At 37.3% G+C, this 24,191-nt stretch overlaps 1 protein-coding gene across 4 annotated transcripts in view; it reads left to right on the top strand.

Annotated features, from left to right (window-relative positions):
- KCNQ5 (potassium voltage-gated channel subfamily Q member 5) overlaps nt 1-24,191 on the top strand; it is a 501,939-nt gene that overhangs the window by 5,865 nt on the left and 471,883 nt on the right. The window lies entirely within an intron of this gene.

The raw sequence follows: 24,191 nt of genomic DNA, 5'->3' as shown, positions 1-24,191 counted from the left end.
AGCATGCCATTTGAAGTTTTATTTTGTTGCAACCTGGGAGACAGATTGGCCATACAACTGCATTTTTCCATAACTACTAAAATTCTTTGATGGGTTTCAGAGTTTTGGCTTATTCTTTTGATCCTTTGTTATCAGTTTGTCCAAAGAACGAGTTTCCTAAATGTTATTGAAGTCATCTAATTCTAAATTTAAAAATAGTTTGAACTTTTATATATGTATATATATGCACACATATATTCCACATGTACAAATACATACACAATATGTATATACACACAGGGTATCATTTAGCAGAGAACTTGTTAATGTAACTATTTGCATTTATTTTTGCTCCTCTAAAGGTAAATAAGACACTTGAATAAAATGCAGTTTAAAAATAAAAAGAATCTTAAAGTTACTCTTGGTAATATGGAGATTGTATCATAATTTGAAAGCTATTTCAATGTATATGAACACTTTTTACAAATTGTCATAGTCTTCATTGCTTCCATTTACGAGTGAGGTAATTCTAGAATATCTACTCCTTCAGTCAGTGGCAGGATGATCTTTTACAATCATGTTATTATTTCTCTCTTTTTTTTTAAGTCAATTCAGTATAATACTAAATTAATAGCCATTATGTGAATCAGTTAATGTGCTGTATGTTAGTGGTTCAAAAAAGGGAATGATGTGGCCCTTGACCTCAAGGAAATTCCATTAGGGAATATGATTACATTTGGATTCAATTATGAGTGTTACTGATTTGCTGACTATGAACAAGTTACTGCCAATACTCTCTACTTAATCTGTAAAATAGACGTAATAATATTCCATCAAGGTATTACAACATCATATATATTATATATGCATATAACCACACTTGGCATGGTGGCATTGAAACTAGAGAGAAAAATAGAAATAATGTAGTGGGGGGCTATATTGCTATGTTAGAGGCCCAGGATTTTATCCTGTAGGTAATAGGCAGTCTTTGAGGTAGGTGGGGTTTGGGCAGGTAATAATGATATTGAATTTCCATTTTAGATTGATCACTCTATCAGCTGTATTATTAATACTGGCTTGAAAGGAACAAACAAGGTAGGAGATCTTTTGAAACTGTCGTTTCAACTTAGGCAAGAGATAATTTGGACTTGGATTGGGGCAATGGTAGTAAAGATGGAGAAAAAACATGATGATGGAGTTGAAATATATTAATGATGTAGTGAATTATGGAAAATGAAGAAGAGAGATTTATTATTTCTGGATTCCTGGTTTGGGTGGTTGGCTAGATGGGGGGGGCCATTAACTGAGATCACAAAAACAGATGGAACAACAGGGTGAGTGGAATGTTAGGGGGTGATAAAATGAATTTAGCTTTGGAGATGTTGAGCTTTTTGTGGCTGGGATTTCCAACTATATATCTCCGGCAGCTGTGAATAAAGATTTAAAACACATAAAAGCATAGACAAGAGTTAAAAATACAATGAATGCACGTAAAGAGACAGGACGGTAGCTAAAGGATGGAAACCTGAGGAATACCAACATATAAAGGGTAAGCGGAGGAAATAGGGGGCATTAAATAGGATAGACAGCAAGGTGTAAGGAAACACTAGACAAAAAGATGGTCAGGTGGTCATGGAAACCAAGGATATATTCCAAAAAAGAGTCAACTATGAAATGTAGACAGTGATTTAGTAAGATAAAGGACCGTGGAGTTACCATTAGATCTGGCAACGTAGAAGCCCTCAGTGATTTTGTAAACTCACCAATTGTTCACTTTCAGTGAAGTGGTTAGGGCAGAAGTCAGAATGCTCTTAACTGAGAAATGAATCAGAAATGAAGAGAGAAAAAAGCAAGTGTAAGCCATATATTCAGTTAGTTTAGCAAGAATATAAGAAGAGAGATGGGAACACTAGCTAGAAGGAAATACAAGACTAAGGGGGAAAGCAAGAGAGGATATAGGAAAGAAGATTGTATACCACCACCAATTGTCATTTTAATTATTGATTGTGTGCTGGATATTGTTCTAAGTGCTTTATGCACATCTTCTCTTTTAATCCTCAGAATAGCTCTAAAAGATACTATTAGTATTAACCATCTCCCTTTAACAGATTAGAATACTGAGGTAGGGAGAGGCTCAGTGATCTGTCTGAGGTCAGCCACTGAATTAATGTCAGAATAGGGCTTTGTACCAAGGCAGAATGGCCGAGAGCCCATGTTCTTAGCCACTGTATCTTGATTGTGATGATACCTGTGGGCCCAAGGCTCCTCCTGTCAGCATAATTACAAAAACTGCTTTTGGGTCTCATATAGATCACTCTTAGCGATACAGTATATGCACAATAAATATTTGTTGAAGGAAATGAACAATAGTTAAAATCCCTTATGATCTAGTAGCAGAGAATTACATATAATTTAGCAGTAGTAGGGATGTTTGTTTCTCTGTCTTCAGATTCTAACCAACTCGAGTTGTAATTTTTCCATAAAGTTTTTCTTGATAATTCTGGCTTATTTCCTTACCTTTATTAAGCTCCCATAGCTTTTATTATTTGGACCATTTACTTTAGCCTTTAATTACATTTTTGCATTGTCTTCAAATTGGATTATTTATCAAATTCTTCACAAATAATTTCCGTCTAAAGAAACCAAAGTACCTTCTTTTGTATCTCCTAGATTTTCATTCTTTATTTTTAATTGAAATTCTCCCTGCCTATTGCTACCAATAGGACTATTTGAATCTTATAATCTATTTTTTTTTCCAAACACAAATTTTAAGTTCTCCTAGTTTAAATTGTACAGCAACTTGTATTGAAGACCTGAACTGCTGTTATAACTTCTTAGTACCATTTCCTATGAACATTGAATTTCTAATTTATACCGTCACTGCAGAATATGTAAGATTCATTTTAAAATAACAGAAATTGCTTCTTTTAAGTTTCATAATGGCTGAACACAGAACCATTTGCTCCAAACAGATTTTATAGAATTTTCTTTCTTTAAACTAATAAATAAAATACACTTGTTTTCTTCACACCGGTATAAATACATTTCATTTCTCCTCCTTGCTTCCCCCTCTCTCTCCTCTTATATATACATTTTTTTTTCTGGATATTTCTTCTTTTCTCTCTCCCACTTGTCCCATTGTTATCCCTCTCCCCCGTAGTTTTTTTTGTTTGTTTTTTCCTTCCTCTCCATGCATCTATCTTTTTGGAATGGTGTTTTTGCACATATCTTTATGCCATGTTGTATAATTTAATTCTCTTCCTCTTAAACCTGTCTGCTCTTAATCAGGTGATGCGTTGACCCTGTAACTGCTTACAAGCTCCAGGAGTGCACTGCATAAGTAGACTGGGCTACCGAATTTACACATTGTTCTGCGGTAATTAACAGAGGCCTCCAGAATGATGTGAGGGTTAGAGAACTCTGCTTTTCTTGGAGTTTTAGTTAAGCTTAGATTTCTTAGAAAATAAGGGAGTGAAGTCTTAAAATTGCCCTGTGGTTTTCTAATACCTACTTATTATTTCTGAAATCTGGATATATTCAGATAGATATGCAATAAATAGTTTTTTTTAAAAATCATATTTTCCATTTTGGAAATTGACCACAGTATACAGTTGAGAAATAAATTGAAAATTATTTTTATTCCAGGTGGAATTATTACAGAAAAAGGTACATTAAAGAAGTCTAAATCTGTTTATAACATATAGTTGAATAGTAGTTAACCTAAAATTATTTAGCACATAGACTGTTAAAGTCATTAGGGGTTTCCTTACTCATTGAGCCAAGAAATAGATCTATAATTTGGCAACAGAGAGCTGTAGTTTTCCTCTTTAATTGGGAGATTAAAGCATGGATTCAAAATGCAAGTGTCATAGGAGTATATATATGAGATAGAAAACCACCTGTATTTTTTCCTACTTGGAAATTTTTCCAAAGCATAGACCATGTGAAAGCTATTTCTGCAACCTTTTATAGAATGTGAACCTTTTAGGGGTCCCATTTCTCTAAACCTGTTTTCTCTCACACCTGAATGAATCTAGGATTGGATGGAATTGAGAATTTGGATTCTTCTCCTCATGTTTTGAGTTCGTGGATACATTTCTCAGCTTTCTGATTTGTAAAGTTAGGACATAATTCTTCAATGTTTGTTCAATAACCTGACCTCATGCTATGTGTATGGGCCTGAGTAGGAACTATGAGGGCTAAACGAAAATAAAACACAGCCTGTTCTCTCAAGGAATTTTTGCTCCATAAGGACATTAGTTTACTATTTACTAAGCTACAAAAATCATTTCTCTGAATTGACTTAGGATAAAAGCAAAGGTTGGCCCTTTTCCAGGGCTTTTAGCTATTGCTGCTATTGAAGGGATTTACAAGGTAAACTCCAGGATCACCATGTAAAGAACTGCTGATTGCCAGTTCTCTTGACCTCTTGGGAAACCTTGGAGCTGGGTGTTCAGTTGCCTGTGCAGGTGGGCGTTCTGCTCAGGGCATTCCCGCACAAAGACCAAACACAGGAGTTCCCACTGATCATAGTAATTTTCAAAGAGTAGTAATTAAACTAGTTAAACTAAATGTTCTAGTTAATAAAACATTCTGAGTATGTTTAATTTGCTCCAAAGTATTTTTTAAAATAGAAAAGAAATCAATGCTGCTTCATAACACTTTGTTTAGGAATGTTATTTTTTTCTCCCCAAAATGGCTGAAGAACAATAATGTAAATCAAAAATCTGTTAAATAAAAAAATCAAATGAAATACCTATCTTCAGTATATACTCTGAAGTTTCTAATATTGTTAACTTCTTTATTCTGGTACATGGAAGGAAAATATTATACCCAGTTTTCCATGGAGCCTGAAATTCATTCATTCATTCATTCATTCATTCATTCATTCAGTATTTGGGTGCCCACCGTATATCATGTCCTTGGAACACTTTGGAAATACTGCTTCCCATTTTACCGACTTTTTCCAGGCGAAATGGCTCTTTTCTTCAATTTAGAGAGTAGTACTTCAGAGTGAAAGTAAAATTAGTAAGTGGAAGAGTGTGTGTTCATCGTGACCTCTAAGGTGCTCTTTACTCATCTCCTTAAGACTACAACTGACCCTTCTGAACTAGATAGGCAGTCAGGTTAAGGAATTACAAGGCAAGATTAAATTAGTTTTAAATTTACCATGCCAGATGACAAAATCCAATAGTTCTGTTTTTAGTTCTGTTTTGCTTCATCAAATGGAATAGGTAGAGAAACTGAATGGCAATACATAAGACTTTGAGGGAACCCATTTATAACCTTTAAGATAGGATCTTGAGCCCAAGGAGCATCTACTCTTACACTTGTGGTCCTTGACAACTAGAAGAAATGACAGTCACTTTGTTTAGGGGCAACATTTTACCAAGCTTACACAGTCAAATTAGCATCATGTTTTTGTTTTTGTTTTTGTTTTTTCCTTTAGAAGAAGGCCAGATAAATTCCTTTAGGTTCACATCCACCAAGGGATAAACAAACACAATGTGATGTTTCAGAATCAACCCAAAGAAACGAGCTACCCTAATTATGCTGTCTTACTTTAATCTTAAACTGACATGGCGCTGCAGACCTTCCAAAGTTAGGACAGGAGACACAAACGGAAAGAAAAAAGTATCCAGTCATCATATTTGCACCAATCATGTTGACTTCTAGACTATTCAGGCTACCAGTTTGGTTTGACTGTCATGCTTCAGTGGCCCATTATTCTCTTTTCTCAGTAGAAGGGGATAGTAGTCATCACAGAAAGTGAAACTTATCTTTAGCGGGAAAGATTCCCTTACATGGCTCCAGAGCTTTCGCTTCCAGTGTAGGACTTGATGAGAGTTACTTTACAAATTGCTCTTCCCAGACTACTTGGATCATGCTGTGGAGAGCTATTTTCCAAAGCTCACGGATATGGAGTTTTATTCCAGGCTTTGGGGCAAAAAGTAGATAATAAAAATAAGTTTATAGATGGCCCTAAGTGAGGTAGCCTAGACAACCTTAAACAAGAATAGTCAAGAAACTATCACATTGTACTGGAGAAACATAATATTCCTCTCATTCAGAAGTAGGTATCATAATTCACAAGTGTTATTGGTGAGAGATCATATGTTTTTCCTCCAAAAAAGGTTAAAGGCAATTACCTGATTTTTTTTTGTTGCTGTTCTTAGTTATTGGTCCAAAGTCCCTTTTCACATTGAGGTCTTAATATAGATTTGCAAAGTACATGATAATACATTTAAAAGACTTATTCACAGTAAATCTTTTATGTGTTTTGTTTTTGTTTTGCCTCAAGCACCACTCCTAAAGCTAGTGGTTACTCCAGAATAAGTGTCGGGGTGTGGAACGACAACGTACATAGCAGGACAAGGGCCTGGCCTGGAGTGTTCCCTCTGAGAGTGTGAAGGAGGGGAGAATAGAATTCAAGGGGAGAACTGGAGTTCTCAGTCCTTGATTAGTTTTTGGTAGGCAAAAGAGATGAAAGAATCAAAGGTTTCAAGGTTTCAAGCAAATGTGACTATGACCAAGCAGAAGTTGCTAAAATTCTGTTTTAGGGAGAGACAGGATGCATGAGTGGACATGTAACTTGTTTGGGCTTTTGGAGAGAAGGACTGAGAGTCATTAGTTACCAATGTGGAGGTGATGGATGAAGAAATAATAAAGGTGTTGGGAGAAGAATGTAGTGAGAGAGAGGTTTAGGGAATACTGGCATGTGGGGAGAAAAGAGGAGAAAGAGGGGTTTGTGAAAGGGGCAGAGAAGAGGACGATTAGTGCAATATAGCATCCATAGGAGAACCAAGGCTCAAAGGATTGCAGTTGAGTTTGAAAGGATTATAAAGAAGAGAAATGAAAATGTCCATGTAAAAACAGACAGTAATATGGAAAGCCAGAATAAAGCGGGAGGGGTCAAAACCTAGAAGAAAAGTCAGTGATCTAGGTGGGAGTGAACAGCATTTGCAGCACTATGTGCTAGGAGGGGGAAAAAAATCATATCCTGGAAATAGGGCCAGAATAACTCAACAGTTATCACAGGGGGAAAAAAATCATATCCTGGAAATAGGGCCAGAATAACTCCACAACCAGTTAGGGTGCAGGCACAGCAATCAGCATCTCAAAAGGCATCCACAGGGTGAAGGGTGTCCCTGAAGGTATGAAATGGGGACTCCAGGAGAGAGGGTGGTATTCAGAGAGGCTCCTGCAAAAGCAGGGAAATCTGGTTTGAAAGCAATCTTGCAGTCCCTGAGAGAGATGCTGATAAGTGCAAAGCAGTTCTAAAGAGTTTGAGATAGGGCACCAAACAGTGCTTGGAGGGGAAAAGGAGGAGACAGATTAGGCTGCATAATTGACAATTAAATGGGTAAAGAGAGAGGGAGAATGGTAGATTAGGGAGCAACAGAGTAAAACTAAACCTTTCTTTATTTCCCCAAGCAGCTGGAGGTCAGCACAAATATAAAAACCTAAGGAAAGGCCCCCCCAAGAAGAGGAAAGATTAGCATAATTGAGAGGAACAGATCCTAGAAGAAGAGAGATAGGGGTTTATGGTAAATGAAAGTTTGGGATGGCAGCTTTGGGTTGTGACAAGGCAGCAACCAGAGGTGAGTAACAGGATTTCTTGACAACAGCAAGGCTCTGATGGAGTTTGGCATGACCAGGTGGAAGACTCAGTGTGTGTGATTCTGAGAATCTCTCTAACAGTGGTGTGCAGAGGAAATTTAAAAAGCAGATGGAGCCATAACCCAGAGCTGGCAACTGTGTCCAGGGAATGAGAAATGCTCTCGGAGTCACACACACCGCAGGCTTGTGACCCTGGGCAAATCACTAACCTCTCTAAGCATCGACCGTCTGAAAAATGTGGAAATGATAAATGTGGAAATGTGCAAGTTATGGAAAGTTCCTTAAAATTGTTGGCACGTGCTCACGCAGGCACACACACACACACACACACACACACACTCACACAATGGTAGTTTTTATACTTCTTTTTTTTTTTAATATTTTATTTATTTATTTAACAGAGAGAGACACAGCGAGAGAGGGAACACAAGCAGGGGGAGTGGGAGAGGGAGAAGCAGGCTTCCCGCAAAGCAGGGAGCCCGATGTGGGGCTCGACCCCAGGACCCTGGGATCATGACCTGAGCCGAAGGCAGACGCTTGACGACTGAGCCACCCAGGTGCCCCAGTTTTTATACTTCTTAACCAAAGATAGTCTTTTAGCCTCTTCAGAGGAGGAGATACTGCAATAATAAGTACATGCAAAACATGTGTTTAATGAATAAATGAGTGAATAAATGAATTACCATAATATATTACTTATTTTACAACAGCATTGTGGTTAGTGCCAAGATTAGACGGCCAGAAGTTTCCCGTTGTCTGTACAAGCTCTCTTAGCTTGAACAAAAGGACTTTTCTCAGACATCAAGAAATATTAGAAATATTTTATAACTTCTTTGTTTTTGAATACATGGATAAAAGCATGTTCTTGAAGTGTACATTTGAAAACACTGTCAGGCGGCGCCTGGGTGGCTCAGTTGGTTAAGCGACTGCCTTCGGCTCAGGTCATGATCTTGGAGTCACTGAATCGAGTCCCGCATCGGGCTCCTGCTCGGCAAGGAGCCTGTTTCTCCCTCTAACCCTCCCCCCCTCATGTACTCTTTCTCTCTCTCTCATTCTCGCTCTCTCAAATAAATAAATAAATCTTTAAAAAAAAAAAAGAAAACACTGTCAGGGACTACTGATTTGACACATTTAAGTTAATAAGATTACAGAGCTGGAAGGACCTTGGGTGACTCTTAACAGTCCTTTTTTTAGATGGGAAAACTGAGCCTGCAAAAACGTTGTCACTTGCACAAGATCAAACACTTACTATGAGAGGCAACACTGGTGGCCAAGCTTTCCTGTTGCTCTTACAGAAATGACTCCAATTTTAGGTCTTGTGATCTGCCCTAACCTTCCTTTCATGAGGGTTCTCTATGGTTCTTAAAGAACTGAACAGAATTAATTACAGATACTATTGTTCATCCAAATATTATATGAAAAATAATCTTTTAAAAAGCACTTTCAGCGGCACCTGGCTGGCTCAGTCAATGGAGCACGCAATGCTTAATCTCAGGATTGTGAGTTCAAGACCCATATTGGGGGTAGAGATTATATAAAAAAATAAAAAGATAAAAATTTTTTTTAAAGATTTTATTTATTTGACAGAGAGAGACACAGAGAGAGAGGGAACACAAACAGGGGGAGTGGGAGAGGGAGAAGCAGGCTTCCTGCTGAGCAGGGAGCCCGATGCGGGGCTCGATCCCAGGACTCTGGGATCATGACCTGAGCCGAAGGCAGACGCTTAATGACTGAGCCACCCAGCCGCCCCAAAGATAAAATCTTTAAAAAGCATTTTCACTCTTTCACTATGTATATTAACAAAAAAATATTTCTCTTTTATACATCTCTCAATGCCAGAAAAAGGTATTTTTATGACCTTTCTTCTAAAGAAGTTGACTTCTAAAGAAGGGGGCTCTTTGGGGATTAAATATATATTGGTTTGTTCTTTAAAGGCTCCAATAAGGGACGCGTGGGTGGCTCAGTTGGTTAAGCATCTGCCTTCGGCTCGGGTCATGATCCCAGAGTCCTGGGATCAAGTCCTGCATCAGGCTCTCTTTCCTCAGTGGGGAGCCTGCTTCTCCCTCTCCCTCTGCCTGCCGCTCTCCCTGCTTGTGCTTTCTCCCTCTCTCTCACTGACAAATAAATAAATAAAATCTTAAAAAAAAAATAAAGGCTCTAATAAATGAATAGTTCAAGTAAGAAACTAATTAATACTTAGTACTTTCAGTTGCAGCACTGTGGTTTCTTTCAGATATCAAAATTTGGGGAGAAATAGCTCCAGAATTTGAGCAAGTGGGAGTGGGAAAGAGCACATACAAACATTATTCCAAAATCCTCCCTCCCCCCACCCCTCTCTCACACTCACACACACACACACACACACACACACACAAGCAATCTGACTAGGTGAATTCATTAAGGGAAGGCAAGTGTGTTCATCCATAAATTCAAATGAGCCTAAAGGCCTATATTTAAATGTGCCATGTTAAACAGGCCTAGCACTCTTCTTATATGCCCAAGAGAGCCTGGGCCATGACAGTGAGACAGGCAAGAGCAGCAGGATGAGATGACCCTATCTTCTGAAAACTCCTTGCCTTACTTCAAGAGAGATGAGGCATCTGTCCAGCTTTGCAAGTACAGTATTTTTTTTTTAAGTGTGAATGCCTAAAATTAACTTAATTTCTACCCTCCTGGTATTTCTCTGTCTATATCTAATACACTTTTTGTGGTTAGTATTATCATTAGAAAATTGATGGTTTCATTAATGAATTATGAGAACAAAGGAATTTGGGTGGTTGTTTAAAATTGTTGGCCTATAAATGGCCATTTTTTGCATGAATCTTGTATATGTACATTGAGAGGTTGATGTGTACTGTATGTGCTCTTCTTTGTAGGCTAGGAAAATTTTGAGGCAGAGAAATGACTTGGAGAAAATGAACAGCTCTCATTTATTTTTATCAACCATTCTTTGTGCCCTAAGTTATTCCGGTGGTTTTTAATACCTACAGTATTTTTTCTCAGTCATCATAATCCCCTCACTGTGGTCCTGATTCAGAGCTATTTCGTTCACTCCTCAGAGCTTCATTCATTACCCAAACACGGGTGGGAGTCGGGGGCAGATAAAGAAGGAGAGTCTTGATTTTCTTTGACACATGGCTCTTGCATTTTTCCTTGAGAAGAGGGTTGGTTTGGTGCCACAAGATAAAGAGCACTTTACAAAGGCCTCCCTTTGGTCATGGAGCAGATCTGTACACAAATGCAGAGCACTTACACTGGCACTCAGGTAAAGGAATCCTATAGTTCTTAAACTATACCTTACCTATGGAAGAAGGTCTGATTAGGTGACATTTGTTAAACGTCCTTGGTGTAGTAGCTGCTGCTCAGCCACATCAAACTCACAGGCCAAATCCATACTCCATGTAATAATACCAACCTATTAAAAATGTTTGATGGCTCCTAAGACAGCCACAGCTGTTATGTATTTGTTACAGAAGCCAGAATTTTCTTTCATTCAGAGATCTGTGTAGTTTGCAAAGATGTAAGTATAGGAATGTTTCCTGAAGCATTGTCTTATCATTAAAAAAGTACAGAAACAACATAGAACGCTGTCATTATCAACTAGTTAAATCAACAGTGGCAAAATTGTCCAAGGGAAAACTGCATTCTTTGAAAAGAAGGAAGAAAATATGCATGACATGGTATGTCATGGTTTCTAAAATGAATTAGTAGTGAAAAAATCAAGTTATAAAAGTGTATATAGTATACACAAGTATTCACTTTTGTAAATTAAAAAATGCACATATGTAGCAGATTCTCATTATTCATGGTAGTTATAGTCTATAAAGTCACTGTAAATACTGAGTTAGTGGACAATGAATCATTGCTCCTAGCAGAAATAGAAGGTTAGGTTCCTTGGAGCCTTTGGTCACATTTTCATCAACTGATCAGTAACCTTACTTTATGTGTGTGTTTCTGTTTAAAGATACATTATTTAATATATAATTAGTTCATTAATATTGAACTCATAGTATATCTGAATGAAGCTTCCCTTACATGTATTTTCTCTGGAAGACACACCATAGCTTTCTTGTACTTAAGAACACTAGAAAGTGCTTCAGCACTATACAGGGGCCTTTTTAAACAGTGAAATCACCCCCCTCCCCACCAAAAAAAAAGCCACACGAAAATGTGAAAAACATGGCATTAAATAGACCTTGAAAAGGATACTTGTTTACAATGAGAGCAGCTGAAATAAGAAGGCAAAGAATTATCTTCTTCCATGTCAATTGGGAATGTGGCATCAGGAGACAGATTTGGGGCCACCTTTTTCATGTCCACAAATGACCATGAGTGCCCAGCAAGCACTGATTTCGGGGTCACAAATAAATTTTAGGAGTAGGAAAATTTGCAAAGATGGAATCTACAGGGAACGAGGATCACAATAAATGTATGCTCATACATATATACACACACACCCATTTATGCATGTGTGCAAATGGAAAGTTTCTGAAAGGACTAGAAGAAACTGCTTGATGGAAGTGATGGAGAATAGGACTGTAGAGCAGAAATGAGACAAGGTACACCTTTTATTGTAACTCTCTCTGTCCCATGTGGCTTTTTTTTTTCTGTGTACATAACATATACCTTCTTCTCTGTCCTCTCTCATACCCCCCTACCACCACCACCATCTTTATTCTTCAACAAGCTATATGCATTTTCTGAGGAGCTCTAGGGATGAGATTTTATTTAAGCTAAATTTATCATAGTGAATATCCACTGAATCAGGCTCTTGGCAAAGTTGGCCAATATAATTTTGCAAATGAAGAGTGTCTTACAGTGTGAAGTATGACACTCAGAACATGAGTTCTCCAGGTAATTTGTGTTACAGAATATTACCCTGTCTTCCAGCACCCTGAGAAGGCCTGGACTCCAGGGCACTTTAAGTCTGCCAAATACTCTTGCTTAAATTCTTAGCACAGGACGTCAAAATGGAGGCTTAATAAGTAGAAAACAACTTAAATAATATTAATGATATAATGGCAGCTATCAAGTTGGTATCTGAAATTTTGTGTGGAAATTTTCTTCAGGTAGAATTTCGGTTTCTGGTCTCCCCTCACCTCCCTTGTGGAACAGAGGAGGTGGTAAGTCCCTAGGTTTGGTCCCCTGGCTTCATGTTGGGCTCAGAGTTCTCAAATCTGCCTTTCTGTAGGACATCCAGAATTCAAGAGTATCCATTTCTGATTTTGTCCTCAGCTCATATGCTTGATTTCTTGGGTTACTTGGTAGTCTTGCCATTCATAACTTGTACCTTTAGAAAAAGAGGGAAAAGTTTTAATTTTGTCTGTTTCCTTACTTGTGTATGTCATGGCAGTCTTTTTTTTTTTTTTTTTTTGCCACCTATGAAAAGCGTAACTAGCAAGTAACCTCCCTGAAAGGCTTTCTTCCTAATTAATCTAGGGATTTTCACTTCTGCCAGGTACTTCCTGTGTTCTACTGTAGTCTTGGCTAAAAGCAAGCTGAAGCTAAGCTGACAACGGGTTAAAAAAAAGAAAAAAGGGTATATAAGGCATGTTCATATCTAATTATAGCTGGAATTCATTGGTATTAATGGCTTCCCATGGACTGTCACCCTGTGCCCACTGTTAGTTTGTAATCTAAAATAATTCAGATTTCTGTCTAATTGGATTTCTGCCAGCAGTATTCCATCCATCACGTATCTCTTCTCAAACATTGAGAATATTGTCTTTTAAATATGTTTGTATGCATTTACACATATATAATCAAAATGTGTGAAAACACTCCTTCATTTAAAAAAAAAAACAGGCTTGTAAAGAATAACTTTAGCAACAAATGGTGAGTTTATTTTAAGAATAAACTTCATAAATGTATGGACCTCTAAAAATAAAAATAGTAAGATTTCTCAAACGTTTATTTTCCTTACCAAATATGACAGTTATCCACAAGTGGAACAGATTGTAGTTATTGCCAATCCTGCAAAACCACAAGGATTTCAGGAAGAAGCATATGGATATCTATTGGTCTTCATGGTTTACGGTTGCATCTGTATACAGCAGCCTTCAGTGAAACTAAAAGGGACCTTTTCAGATCAGAAGTGGTGTGTAGGGAGTGTGCTTTCTTGAGTTGTTGAGGATGCCCCTGGCTGGTAACTAGTTGGCATCAAGTTCTCTGTGATTGCCTTAGTGTCATTTGTTCCATGACTGTACATTGTAAAGTGATACTGCTGCCTATGGGCAAGTGCAGTCTAGGTGCATTGTCCCAATTACAAATCACCATCGAGCCATGTCTGTGAACCCTGAGATGTGAGTCACCATTACTTTGTACATGTCAGTCACATTTGAAGGAGTTCTTTTTGCCCTTGTAAAATTTTAATGAGTTAGAATCCTCAAATGCACATGACTATCCAATTATCTTCCTGTAGACAAAGCCATGTGCAAAACCAAATCATCATCAGAAGGTGCCTTGATAAATAAAAGCACAGAAAAATCAGATTCTGGTCAAGTCTTGTAGATCTGGGGTCCATTGCCCATTCCCATTTCAATTCTATATGAGGGATATCAGTAGATTGCCTCCCATTAACTCTCCCTTCTGAGGTCGCCATTGCCTAGGCCAGGGGTTAGCACACTGAGGCCCACAGGCCATATTCAGCCTGCTACTGTTTTTATAAATAAAGTTTTATTGAACCATCATCATCCATATTCATTTATGTATTGTCCCTCACTGGTTTCATACTACACAATAGATTTGACCTTATGGCCCACAAAGCTGAAAATGTTTACTATCTGGCATAGGCTAGAAAACTCTGTTTTCTACACTGTGTCCTTACTCTGTTGGCAGGTGACTTAAGGAGACATGGGATGAAAACATAAACATGGTGAGTCAATTGTCAGTAGAGTTAAAATCTAAAGGATGCTATTAGTTGGAGTTCAGGTCATGGCCAGTGAGGGAGAGTGCAAGGTGAATTTAAGAGGGAGCAGAAATCATGAGTTAGGCAGAGGAACCTGGTCAGGAGATCCAAGGGACCAGAACAGAGCAGGAGAAAAGCATAGATGCCCTAAAATGAGAGAGAGAAAAACCATATAGTCCTCAGACAGAGATTAGCTTGTTCTTCAAGCCCCCAGGGTTCCTGACAGCTGTCCAATCTACAGGTATATGTATATAAACCTTCTATTGTTCATATAAGGCGAGGAGTTCTTCTCCTTGCAATCAAAAGAAAGGGACTAAAAGAAACCATTATATGTTTGGCCATGATGGGACAAATTTAGTTCTTTATGGGAATTTCTAAGTTCCTGTAGAAATAGTTGCCTTTTTCGATCTCAGTATTGACAATAAACACTAATAAACTAACTTGGGTAGAAAAGTCACTTGATGTAGTGGATAAGGGCCATGTTGATAGAAAACTTTAATGTTGACCGCAATGTGAAGATATCTCACACTTAATAAAATTAACATTTCCTCTTTTCTTTCATTTGTTCAGTCATTCAGTAAATATTGAAGACCTTCTAAATACAAAGAACCTGTACAAGAGAGCATGATAGGTGAGAACATGTAGATAACAAGACCTACTCCCAGGGAACATAAGCAATCTTGTAAGAAAGTTGAGCCAAATACACCAACAATTACCATACAGAGAAACCAGCAGTAATTAAATTTAGTAAATATTTATAGCAGACTCATTATATATATATATAATGCCAGGCACCATGGATACCAATATGGATGAGGCTGAGCCTATGACTTTGGAAGAACAGTAGTGCTATTCACAAGGAGAAGGGAGAATTGCTTCCTGCCACAGGAAGGGCAGATGGGCACATGAGATATAACTAGAATGCCCACTACAGCATTATTGGCAGTAGGAATATATATTAATATATCCATAAGAAGAATAGTGGATAAATAACTGTCAGTGCCATCATATAATAAAATACCATCCAGTAGTTGAAAGAAATGAACTAGAGCTACATGAATCAATATTGATAAATCTCAAACCTAACACTGAGCCAAAAGTAAGGTGTGAAAATATTCTTACACTATGAAACGAAGTATATAATATTTTAAAACATGGAAACCAATACTTCTGTATTTCTTAGACTAATAAACATATGTGGTATAAATATATTTTTAGTTGCTTAGAAGTGATAGATAAAAGGATTACTTTAAAATCTGAAGAGAGAAGGAGAAAAATGAGATTGAGGAGGGTATGCTGGGTTTCAAATGTACCTGAATATTTTAAATCTTTTTTTTTTTAAAGACCTAACATTGAAAGAAATACAGAAAAATGGGTGATGGGTACATGGACATTCATTATATTATTCTCAGAGCTTTTCTGTTTGAAATTGAACAGAAAAAAAAAAAAAAGAAAGAAAAGCCTAAGTGTGTTTATATGAGGACACATACCAAAGAAAGGAAATGTGGTTGGTTACACTCAATTTCCCAGGCCAGATGATATGGATTAGGGCCCAGTTTGAGCTCTGAGCTTCTCAGTTTTATTGTGTGCTTAATCCGATTAGTCAACCAAGTGAAATTCGCTTTGTGGTAGAGTCAAGGCACCACTTTATGTGGTCAAACTAATAAATGGAGCCTGGAGAACGTGGTGTTTCTCCTTCCTGCCCACAGGTGTGCAGCTCTGCATATGTGGACAGCAGCAGAGGGGTTCTGAAAACTGACTGGCAAATAATGCCAGGAATCCTTGGCCAACACTTCCGCTACAAAGGCTAAGGTTCCAAACGTTTTTGGGCCACAGCTCCTTTCAGAATATGAAAAAATTATAAACCACATCTTTAAACAAACATGCACGTGTGTGTGCATACACATGTGACTGCATACATTTCTAGAAATTCATAGACCATGGGATCTGAGACGCTTAAGGACCTAATGTATAGACATACCACCTTAGATAAATTTGGCCAAATCCTCCAGTGAAGGCAACCAATGGTGCAGTTTCTGTGACTATTTACAGGACCCTGGAGACAAAGCTACAGACTCAGTAAAGAGTTTGTGCCACTCAATGAGACTTCATAGGTGCATTGACTTAGATACCCTGTTGACTACCATCAATTTCTGGAGCACAAATGACCAAAATATATAGAATCTGCCCTTGCTTTAATTGTTTTATAATGATTCTTGAATGGTTCTTTAAAGAAGGAAGCTCCTGGGCATAGAAAATTCTTTAGCTAGTCCTGTCACTTCAAGTGCAATCACTAGGATGGTGTAATCCAGTTTAAGGATTACATGTGAAGGAAATTCAGATGACAAGCAAATTCTTGGCATCAAACTCCGACCACCAATGCAGAATATGACTAAGGAATGAAATTTTTAGTAAAAGGTCAGAGACAACATGAACTTAACACATTTTTTTTCACCAGGTGGCAAGTAGAAATGAAATCCCAGAAGCTTGGTTCATTGAATAAATATTGCAATGACTGACATATCCAAATATACTTAATACAGACACTTTCTCATTGCAAGTGTTATGGGTTTTTTTCTGACAGTTATGCATTTTTATTCATGATTTAAATACTTAGTATCCCTTTTATAACGTGAAACTCCATTTTCTATTCTTCTGTAATGACATTTACATCATTATTGGTTTGATCAGATAATTAAAATGCACTTAGGTGAGATATAAACTTTCTTTTTCTTGTCTTCTTTCTTTTAATTTAATCTCTATTAGATCATTCATCTAGTAATTGTTAGTAATTGTTGTTCTAATAATTTACCCTAACCATTTTTCCCCCCTCAGAACTGGCTGACTTGCTAAAGTATATAAAAACAGTGACTCATGGACATCTATTTTGAAATAACCAATATAAATAGGTGCAGTCTGGTTATACCACATTTTAAACAACTGTCCAGCCAAATGAAATGCAAAAGGAAAAAAAAAAGTACTGCAGCTACCTTGAAATGTGTGTTTCAAGCTGACTTTCACAACAGGTCTACATTTATATAGCTGTATAAAAAGCAAGGAAAAGAAACCAGAAATTCCAGAATATTTTCAAACTGGCTTAGACATTTTGACACTTTACTATTTTTCTCTGCCAGGGGAGTAAATGAATGGTTTGCCCTCTGGGGAAAAATGCATTTAAAAGAGAAAATATTTTAAATTCTTACCTTGATGGAAGAAAAAAAAGAGTTCTTAGTAGTTTTGGGGGGGGGGATATATGTGTACGGGAGGGCACAGTGAGATGTATTTATATAGAGTCTTGTAATTATTCATTTTTCATTCATCACACATTTACAAGATAAGCACTGTTGATATAAAGATGAAAGAGAAGGTCCCTGCCTTCAAGTACTTCCAGTTTTAAGGGAGAAACTTGAAGAAGCGACACAGTGTGCTATGAGAATGGAGTAAGTGATAACCCCGTGGGGCCCAGCAGAGAGGATAGCCAGGGGAGGTGACGCTTACTTGGTGGATGAAAGATGCAAAAGGTCAGCCTGTTTGAGGGGACATGTAGGAAGGAGCAGGAACAGAGGCCAAATGCAGGAGAGAATATTTTGTGAACGGTAGATTGTGCCTGTGTGGAGGTGAGGTAAGAGGTGAGATTTCTGCCTTCTTAGAGCCTCGTTCTCCTACCATTTGTCCAGATAGTTAATGTAATTGCCCCTTCATTATATTGTAATTACCTGATTACCCTTAAAGATTTTATTTATTTATGAAAGAGAGAGAATGAAAGAGAGAGCAGAGGAGGAGCAGAGAAAGGAGCAGAGGGAGAGAGACAAGCAGACTCCACGTGGGGCTATCTCAGGACCCTGAGATCATGACCTGAGCTGAAACCTAGAGTCGGAGGCTTAACCGACTGAGCCAACTTACTGAGCCACCCAGGCACCTCACCCAATTACCCTTTAATCTGCTCTGCAAAGTCCTCAAAAGTGAGAACAGAATTTTATTCATTTCTGTTTCCTAGTGCCTAGCATAGGGCCAGGTACCTGGTAGGTATGAAATGAATGCTCTTTTATTTGGACTGAATGAATGAAAAGATAGATGGATGGATGGATGGATGGATACTCTGAATTTAGAAAGAAATGTACTTGGTCTATGATTGCTTCAGTGGAAAAACAACATAGAAGAAAAAAATGCAATACATTGGGTGTGGTAGTATGTAAAAATATTTTTACTAGAAATGCTCTTGGACTTTATTACAAATTAGAAATTATTTCCTCCTATGCCTGGCTCTTCCAAAATTTCACACTCATGCATATACTAGTATACTTGTTAAATTGTTGGACTAAACTGTCCTTTGATTTAGAAGTATATTTTTTTCATTGAGATGACAGTTTTTAACTAGAAAAGAAAGCCTTCCAATTAAAACACTCTAATTTTGCAATGTGTACCTGAATTATGTGAAAATGAACTTAGTATATAGGAAAAAAATCTTAATTCTGTTAAACTCTTTAAAATGGTATTACATATCAGAGAGTACACCTTTAAACTACCAATGGAGGAAAAATAAAGTAGCTCTGGAGACACAAGGAGAGCAAGCAGACAGCTGGAATTTTTGGGAAATGTCTGTGGTATTTGGGTTTATTTTTAAGGGAAAGAAAATTTTTCCATTAAATTTTATAACATAATAACACTTAAAAAACTTATGCTCAATAAGAATCTTCATAATGCTGATGTAAAACTCAGATTATATTTTTTTCATGAATTATGGTTTTTTGGTTTGGTTTTGTTTTTTTTTTCTTGGTGTTGGGGGTGGAAAGGGTAAATACCAAACAAGTTTTTATAAGCTTCTTCCATCTCCTTTAGTTACCTCTTCCTCCTGTCTTAGTGCACACACTCATACACATCTTTTTCTTTTTCTTTTTCATGGGACCTATGTGTAAACCACAGCACACCATATATAAATTAAGAAACACTCCAAATATTCCCTAGGACATTAAAAGGAAATCAAACATAAAACATTCTGTAATGTGTAGGCAACTTTAAAAGTGCTTGAGACAGAAGCAAAAAAAGAGGAAAAGGCTTTATAGTCTTGTGTCTTTTTTAGTTAGATGTTTCAGAAGATGAAGAAGTTTTAATTATGTGCTTCCCTAGCAGAGTGGGATATTAACTCCTCTGAATCATTCTCTCCAACTTAGAGTCCCACTCTCATTTTTCTCTCTCTCTTCTTTTTTTTCCCAGCTTTGCCTTTTCCTTTCTCTCATCTCCCTCCTCCCACAAAAAGCCCAAAGAGCTTGGTGGTGATTCTCTGTAATTGAGCAGAATGGAACTGGGAATAATTCTCACTTCCTCCTGTTCCCTACCTTGTCCCACGTGTGCTGAGGGACAGGAAGACCTATATATCCTTGGATCCTTTAGGTGTTTTCTTTTTTTTTTTTTAAAGATTTTATTTATTTATTCATGAGAGACAGAGGCAGAGGGAGAAGCAGGCTCCTCACGGAGCAGGGAGCCCGATGTGGGACTCGATCCCAGGACCCTGGGATCATGACCTGAGCCGAAGGCAGACGCTTAACCGACTGAGCCACCCAGGCATCCCTGGATCCTTTAGGTGTTTTCTAATCCATATCACAGTCTACCTCTCCCCTCACCTTTGTCACAGAAACTGCTCAGAAACCTTTGGAAAGGAGGAAGGAACATTTACTAATTTCAGAATTGCCGTATTCAATCATTTTTCTGATCCCGTGCTTAGAATAATGATACCTGTTAATAAACGCATATTTTCCTTGAGGTCACATGACCAATCTAACAAAAAATAAATAAATGAAGTCTTGGCCCATAAAAAAAAAAAAAAAAAGAATTGCTGTTTTCTGTTTTAACCCTGAAAAGAGGCTCTATACAAGCCAAAAAGAACGCTCAATCATGGTCAGAAGACAAAATTCAATTCAGCTTCACAAATTACTCTGAGTATGATCTTAAATGAGGAAACCTCCAGGTTCCTGTTTCCTCATCTATAAAATGAGAATGATTAGAAGTACCTCTAAAGTGTCATGTAATCCTTATGAAATAAGTAAAAAACCATGCACCCAACTGGGGCTTAGTACCTCTTTCCTTCCTCTGTGCTGTTATTCACAGCATCCTGGACTTGCTCCCCATTTCAGTCAGCACCATTTGCTCATAGATAATCACAGGTATTTGCAGATTATAAGAATCATAATAACAATTGCTTACTGTAGTTTGTTTATTCCACAAGAGTAGTTTTAATTTATTTTAAGAGAGCCATCTCCCTTGGGTTTTTATTACAACAGTTTTCAGCTGCCACATTTTCTGACTCTTCCAGTCTCGAAGACTTTGTATTGATGTTTAGTAACCAGCCTGCAGGCTTTCGGAATCAGTGGAGAACGCCATTTACTGCATATCTTAGATAAACTCAATGAGTCTCCCCCTTGTGCTTCAATGTTTGCTTTAAGGATCCCTTTTGGTTTGAATACATTTTTTTATCAGTGTCTATTAATGTAATTTTATCTCCAACTTTAATTGTGAAATTTGTTTCGTAGATGTTATTTTCTTTCAATACTAGAGGAAAACATAATGGGTGGTACCCAAAAGAAAAACTAAAAACATCTTTTTTTGCATTTTTATTGTATTTTGGTGATTTTTATCAGCTACATTATTTTATAATTGTGGTCATTATACATAGTTATTGGAATTAGTACATTAATGTCATTCTCCGATTAGTATTTGCGAATGTGGCATTTTATTTTGCCAGTGCAGATAGGTTCTAAATAACAATTCCTGTTGAGGCGCCTGGATGGCTCGGTTAAGTGTCTGATTCTTGATTTCAGCTCAGGTCATGATCTCAAGGTTGTGGGATTGAACCCCGTGTCAGGCTCTGTGTTCAGTGCAAACTCGGCTTGTTCCTCTCCCTCTGCTCCTCCCCCACGCTCTCCCTCTCTCTCAAATAAATAAATAAATAAAATCTAAAAAAAAAACAGTTCCTGTTATTAAATGTGAATATAAAGAATTAATTCTCTTACTAAATATAATTATACGAGTAAAGTGATTTTAATATTTTTTCAAGAAAACTATTCCTGAATGTTTACTAGAGAAAATGTTCTAGAAAATTTTAAATTACAGATATTACATATTTGACTATGTGTTGGAAACTTATACACATCTGGATATCAGACAGTTTCACATATAATTACATATCCTCAATAAATATTTTAAAGACTGTTTCTCATCTATAAAATAGGAATAATAGCATCTTCTCATTGAGTTACTTTGAAAATTAATAAAAATACATCTTTGTAATAATAAAATGCATTTGTGAAGGATTTAGTCAGTGCTAGATACTCTGATTAAGTTCATGCTATAAACATAGCCCAAAGTAAGACCTTAGGGACATAACTGTAGGAATAATTAACATTTAGATAGGGGAAGACAGAAAGGAAATAAACAGAAATGACTTCCATGTAATGTAAGAATAGGAATAGAAGGAAATTGGAACTCAGAGGTAGGGGATTGGGAGTGTTTGGGAGTTTGGAGAAGAAGGGGAAATACTGAGTTGTGTTTGGGATACACTGAATTTAGAGTGATAGAAGGTCATGTAGTGAAGATGTACTGTAGCCATCTCATGGATTGCACTAGAAATTTTGTGTTGTTGTTTACTTATTTTTTTCAAGAGATAATTATTTTGGGCCAACTGTGTACTAGATGCTGTGCTTAGCTGAAAAATCTAGAATGGAAATATGTACATTTGTGAGTCAGTTTTCTGAGGGAAAGCTAGGAGTGAAAAACGATGTGTTAGGCATGAAGAGTTGGTCAATGATTACAAATAGGAGAGGAGAGAAAAGGAGGAAATCTCTAAGGAACCAACACAAGAGGCTGGTGGCATATCAAGAGAGTGCTGTACTGTGGGAGAAGAGAGCTTCAAAAAATTATGGATGTTGATTTGCAACGACATGGATAGAACTGGAGAGTGTTATGCTGAGCAAAATAAGTCAATCAGAGAAAGACATGTATCATATGACCTCACTGATATGAGGAATTCTTAATCTCAGGGAACAAACTGAGGGTTGCTGGAGTGGTAGGGGGTGGGAGGGATGGGGTGGCTGAGTGATAGACATTGGGGAGGGTATGTGCTATGGTGAGCGCTGTGAATTGTGCAAGACTGTTGAATCACAGATCTGTACCTCTGAAACAAATAATACATTATAGTTAAAAAAAAAAAAAAAAAGAAGATAGCAGGAGGGGAAGAATGAAGGGGGGGAAATCAGAGGGGGAGATGAACCATGAGAGACTATGGACTCTGAGAAACAAACTGAGGGTTCTAGAGGGGAGGGGGGTGGGAGGATGGGTTAGCCTGGTGATGGGTATTAAAGAGGGCACGTTCTGCATGGAGCACTGGGTGTTATACGCAAACAATGAATCATGGAACACTACATCAAAAACTAATGATGTAATGTATGGTGATTAACATAACATAATAATAAAAAAAGAAAAAAGTTTACAAAAGAAAAAAAATTATAGATGTTGAAAAGAATCACTTTTAAAGGCATTGAATGTGTTTTTTTTTTGAGTTTAGGATTATTCTCATAAGTTACAGTGATAGAAAATGAAGATAAAGGTAGATTATTCTTGGCCTATATCTACCATATTTACATATGAAAATGATTACACATATCTACTTATTCTAATATGAAATCGTTGTTTTCATAAGAGTAAAGGTATTGAAATAGTTACTCAATGGAAAATGTGCTTTTGCCTAAATCCCGAATGTGCATTGCTCAAATGTTTGAAAATGCTTAGTACTGCAATTTTCTGCATAATTTGTAGTAAACCAGACAGATTTATCATAAATAGTGTTAACCGTCTTTTGTTCTGTTTAGTAGTAAGGATTTTAAGAAGAAAACCATCGATGTTTTATCTCAGTGGCTGTGTGCAAACAAAAGGGAAGAAGTGGGGAAAAGGCCTTCAGAATCAATAGTGATATATGTTAAAAAAAAAAAAAAAGTAGTAAGGGAAAAATGAAGGGGGGGGAAATCGGAGGGAGAGATGAACCATGAGAGACTATGGACTCTGAGAAACAAACTGAGGGTTCTAGAGGGGAGGGGGATGGGGGGATGGGTTAGCCTGGTGATGGGTATTAAAGAGGGCACGTATTGAATAGAGCACTGGGTGTTACATGCAAACAATGAATCATGGAACACTACATCAAAAACTAATGATGTAATGTATGGTGATTAACATAACATAATAAAATAAAATTTAAAAAAATAATCAACAGTGATGGACCTATAATGTTTATAACCCAACCACCCACCACCAGAGACATCAAATAGTGCTAGATTCAGTTCAGATTAACAAATATATACTGACTGCCCATTTTTGAGCAATGTTTTAGGTCCTGCAGACCTCATGCTCACAATCTTCAAATGTAAGGAGACAGTTATATAAGTCTCCATGACTCAAAGGAGAGTGTTGATCACTGTGAGACATTTCTAAAGGACTATGAAGATTCTAAGGTCAAGGAGGTCATCTGGTTGAGAGAAGGCAAGGAGAGGTTTATGGAAAAGGTAGAATTAGAGAGAAATGAGGAGTAGGAATGGAGAGTGATGCTATGTTCCCAACAGCAAGATCAACATGAACAGGCTTGGTGCATGGTGTTCCTGGGGGATGATAGTCCAGAGGAAAAGGAACATGAAAGTGGGGG

Source organism: Halichoerus grypus, chromosome 9 (genome assembly GCF_964656455.1).
Source record: "Halichoerus grypus chromosome 9, mHalGry1.hap1.1, whole genome shotgun sequence".
NCBI lineage: Eukaryota > Metazoa > Chordata > Mammalia > Carnivora > Phocidae > Halichoerus > Halichoerus grypus.
This window is presented reverse-complemented; position numbering and strand designations above follow the sequence as displayed.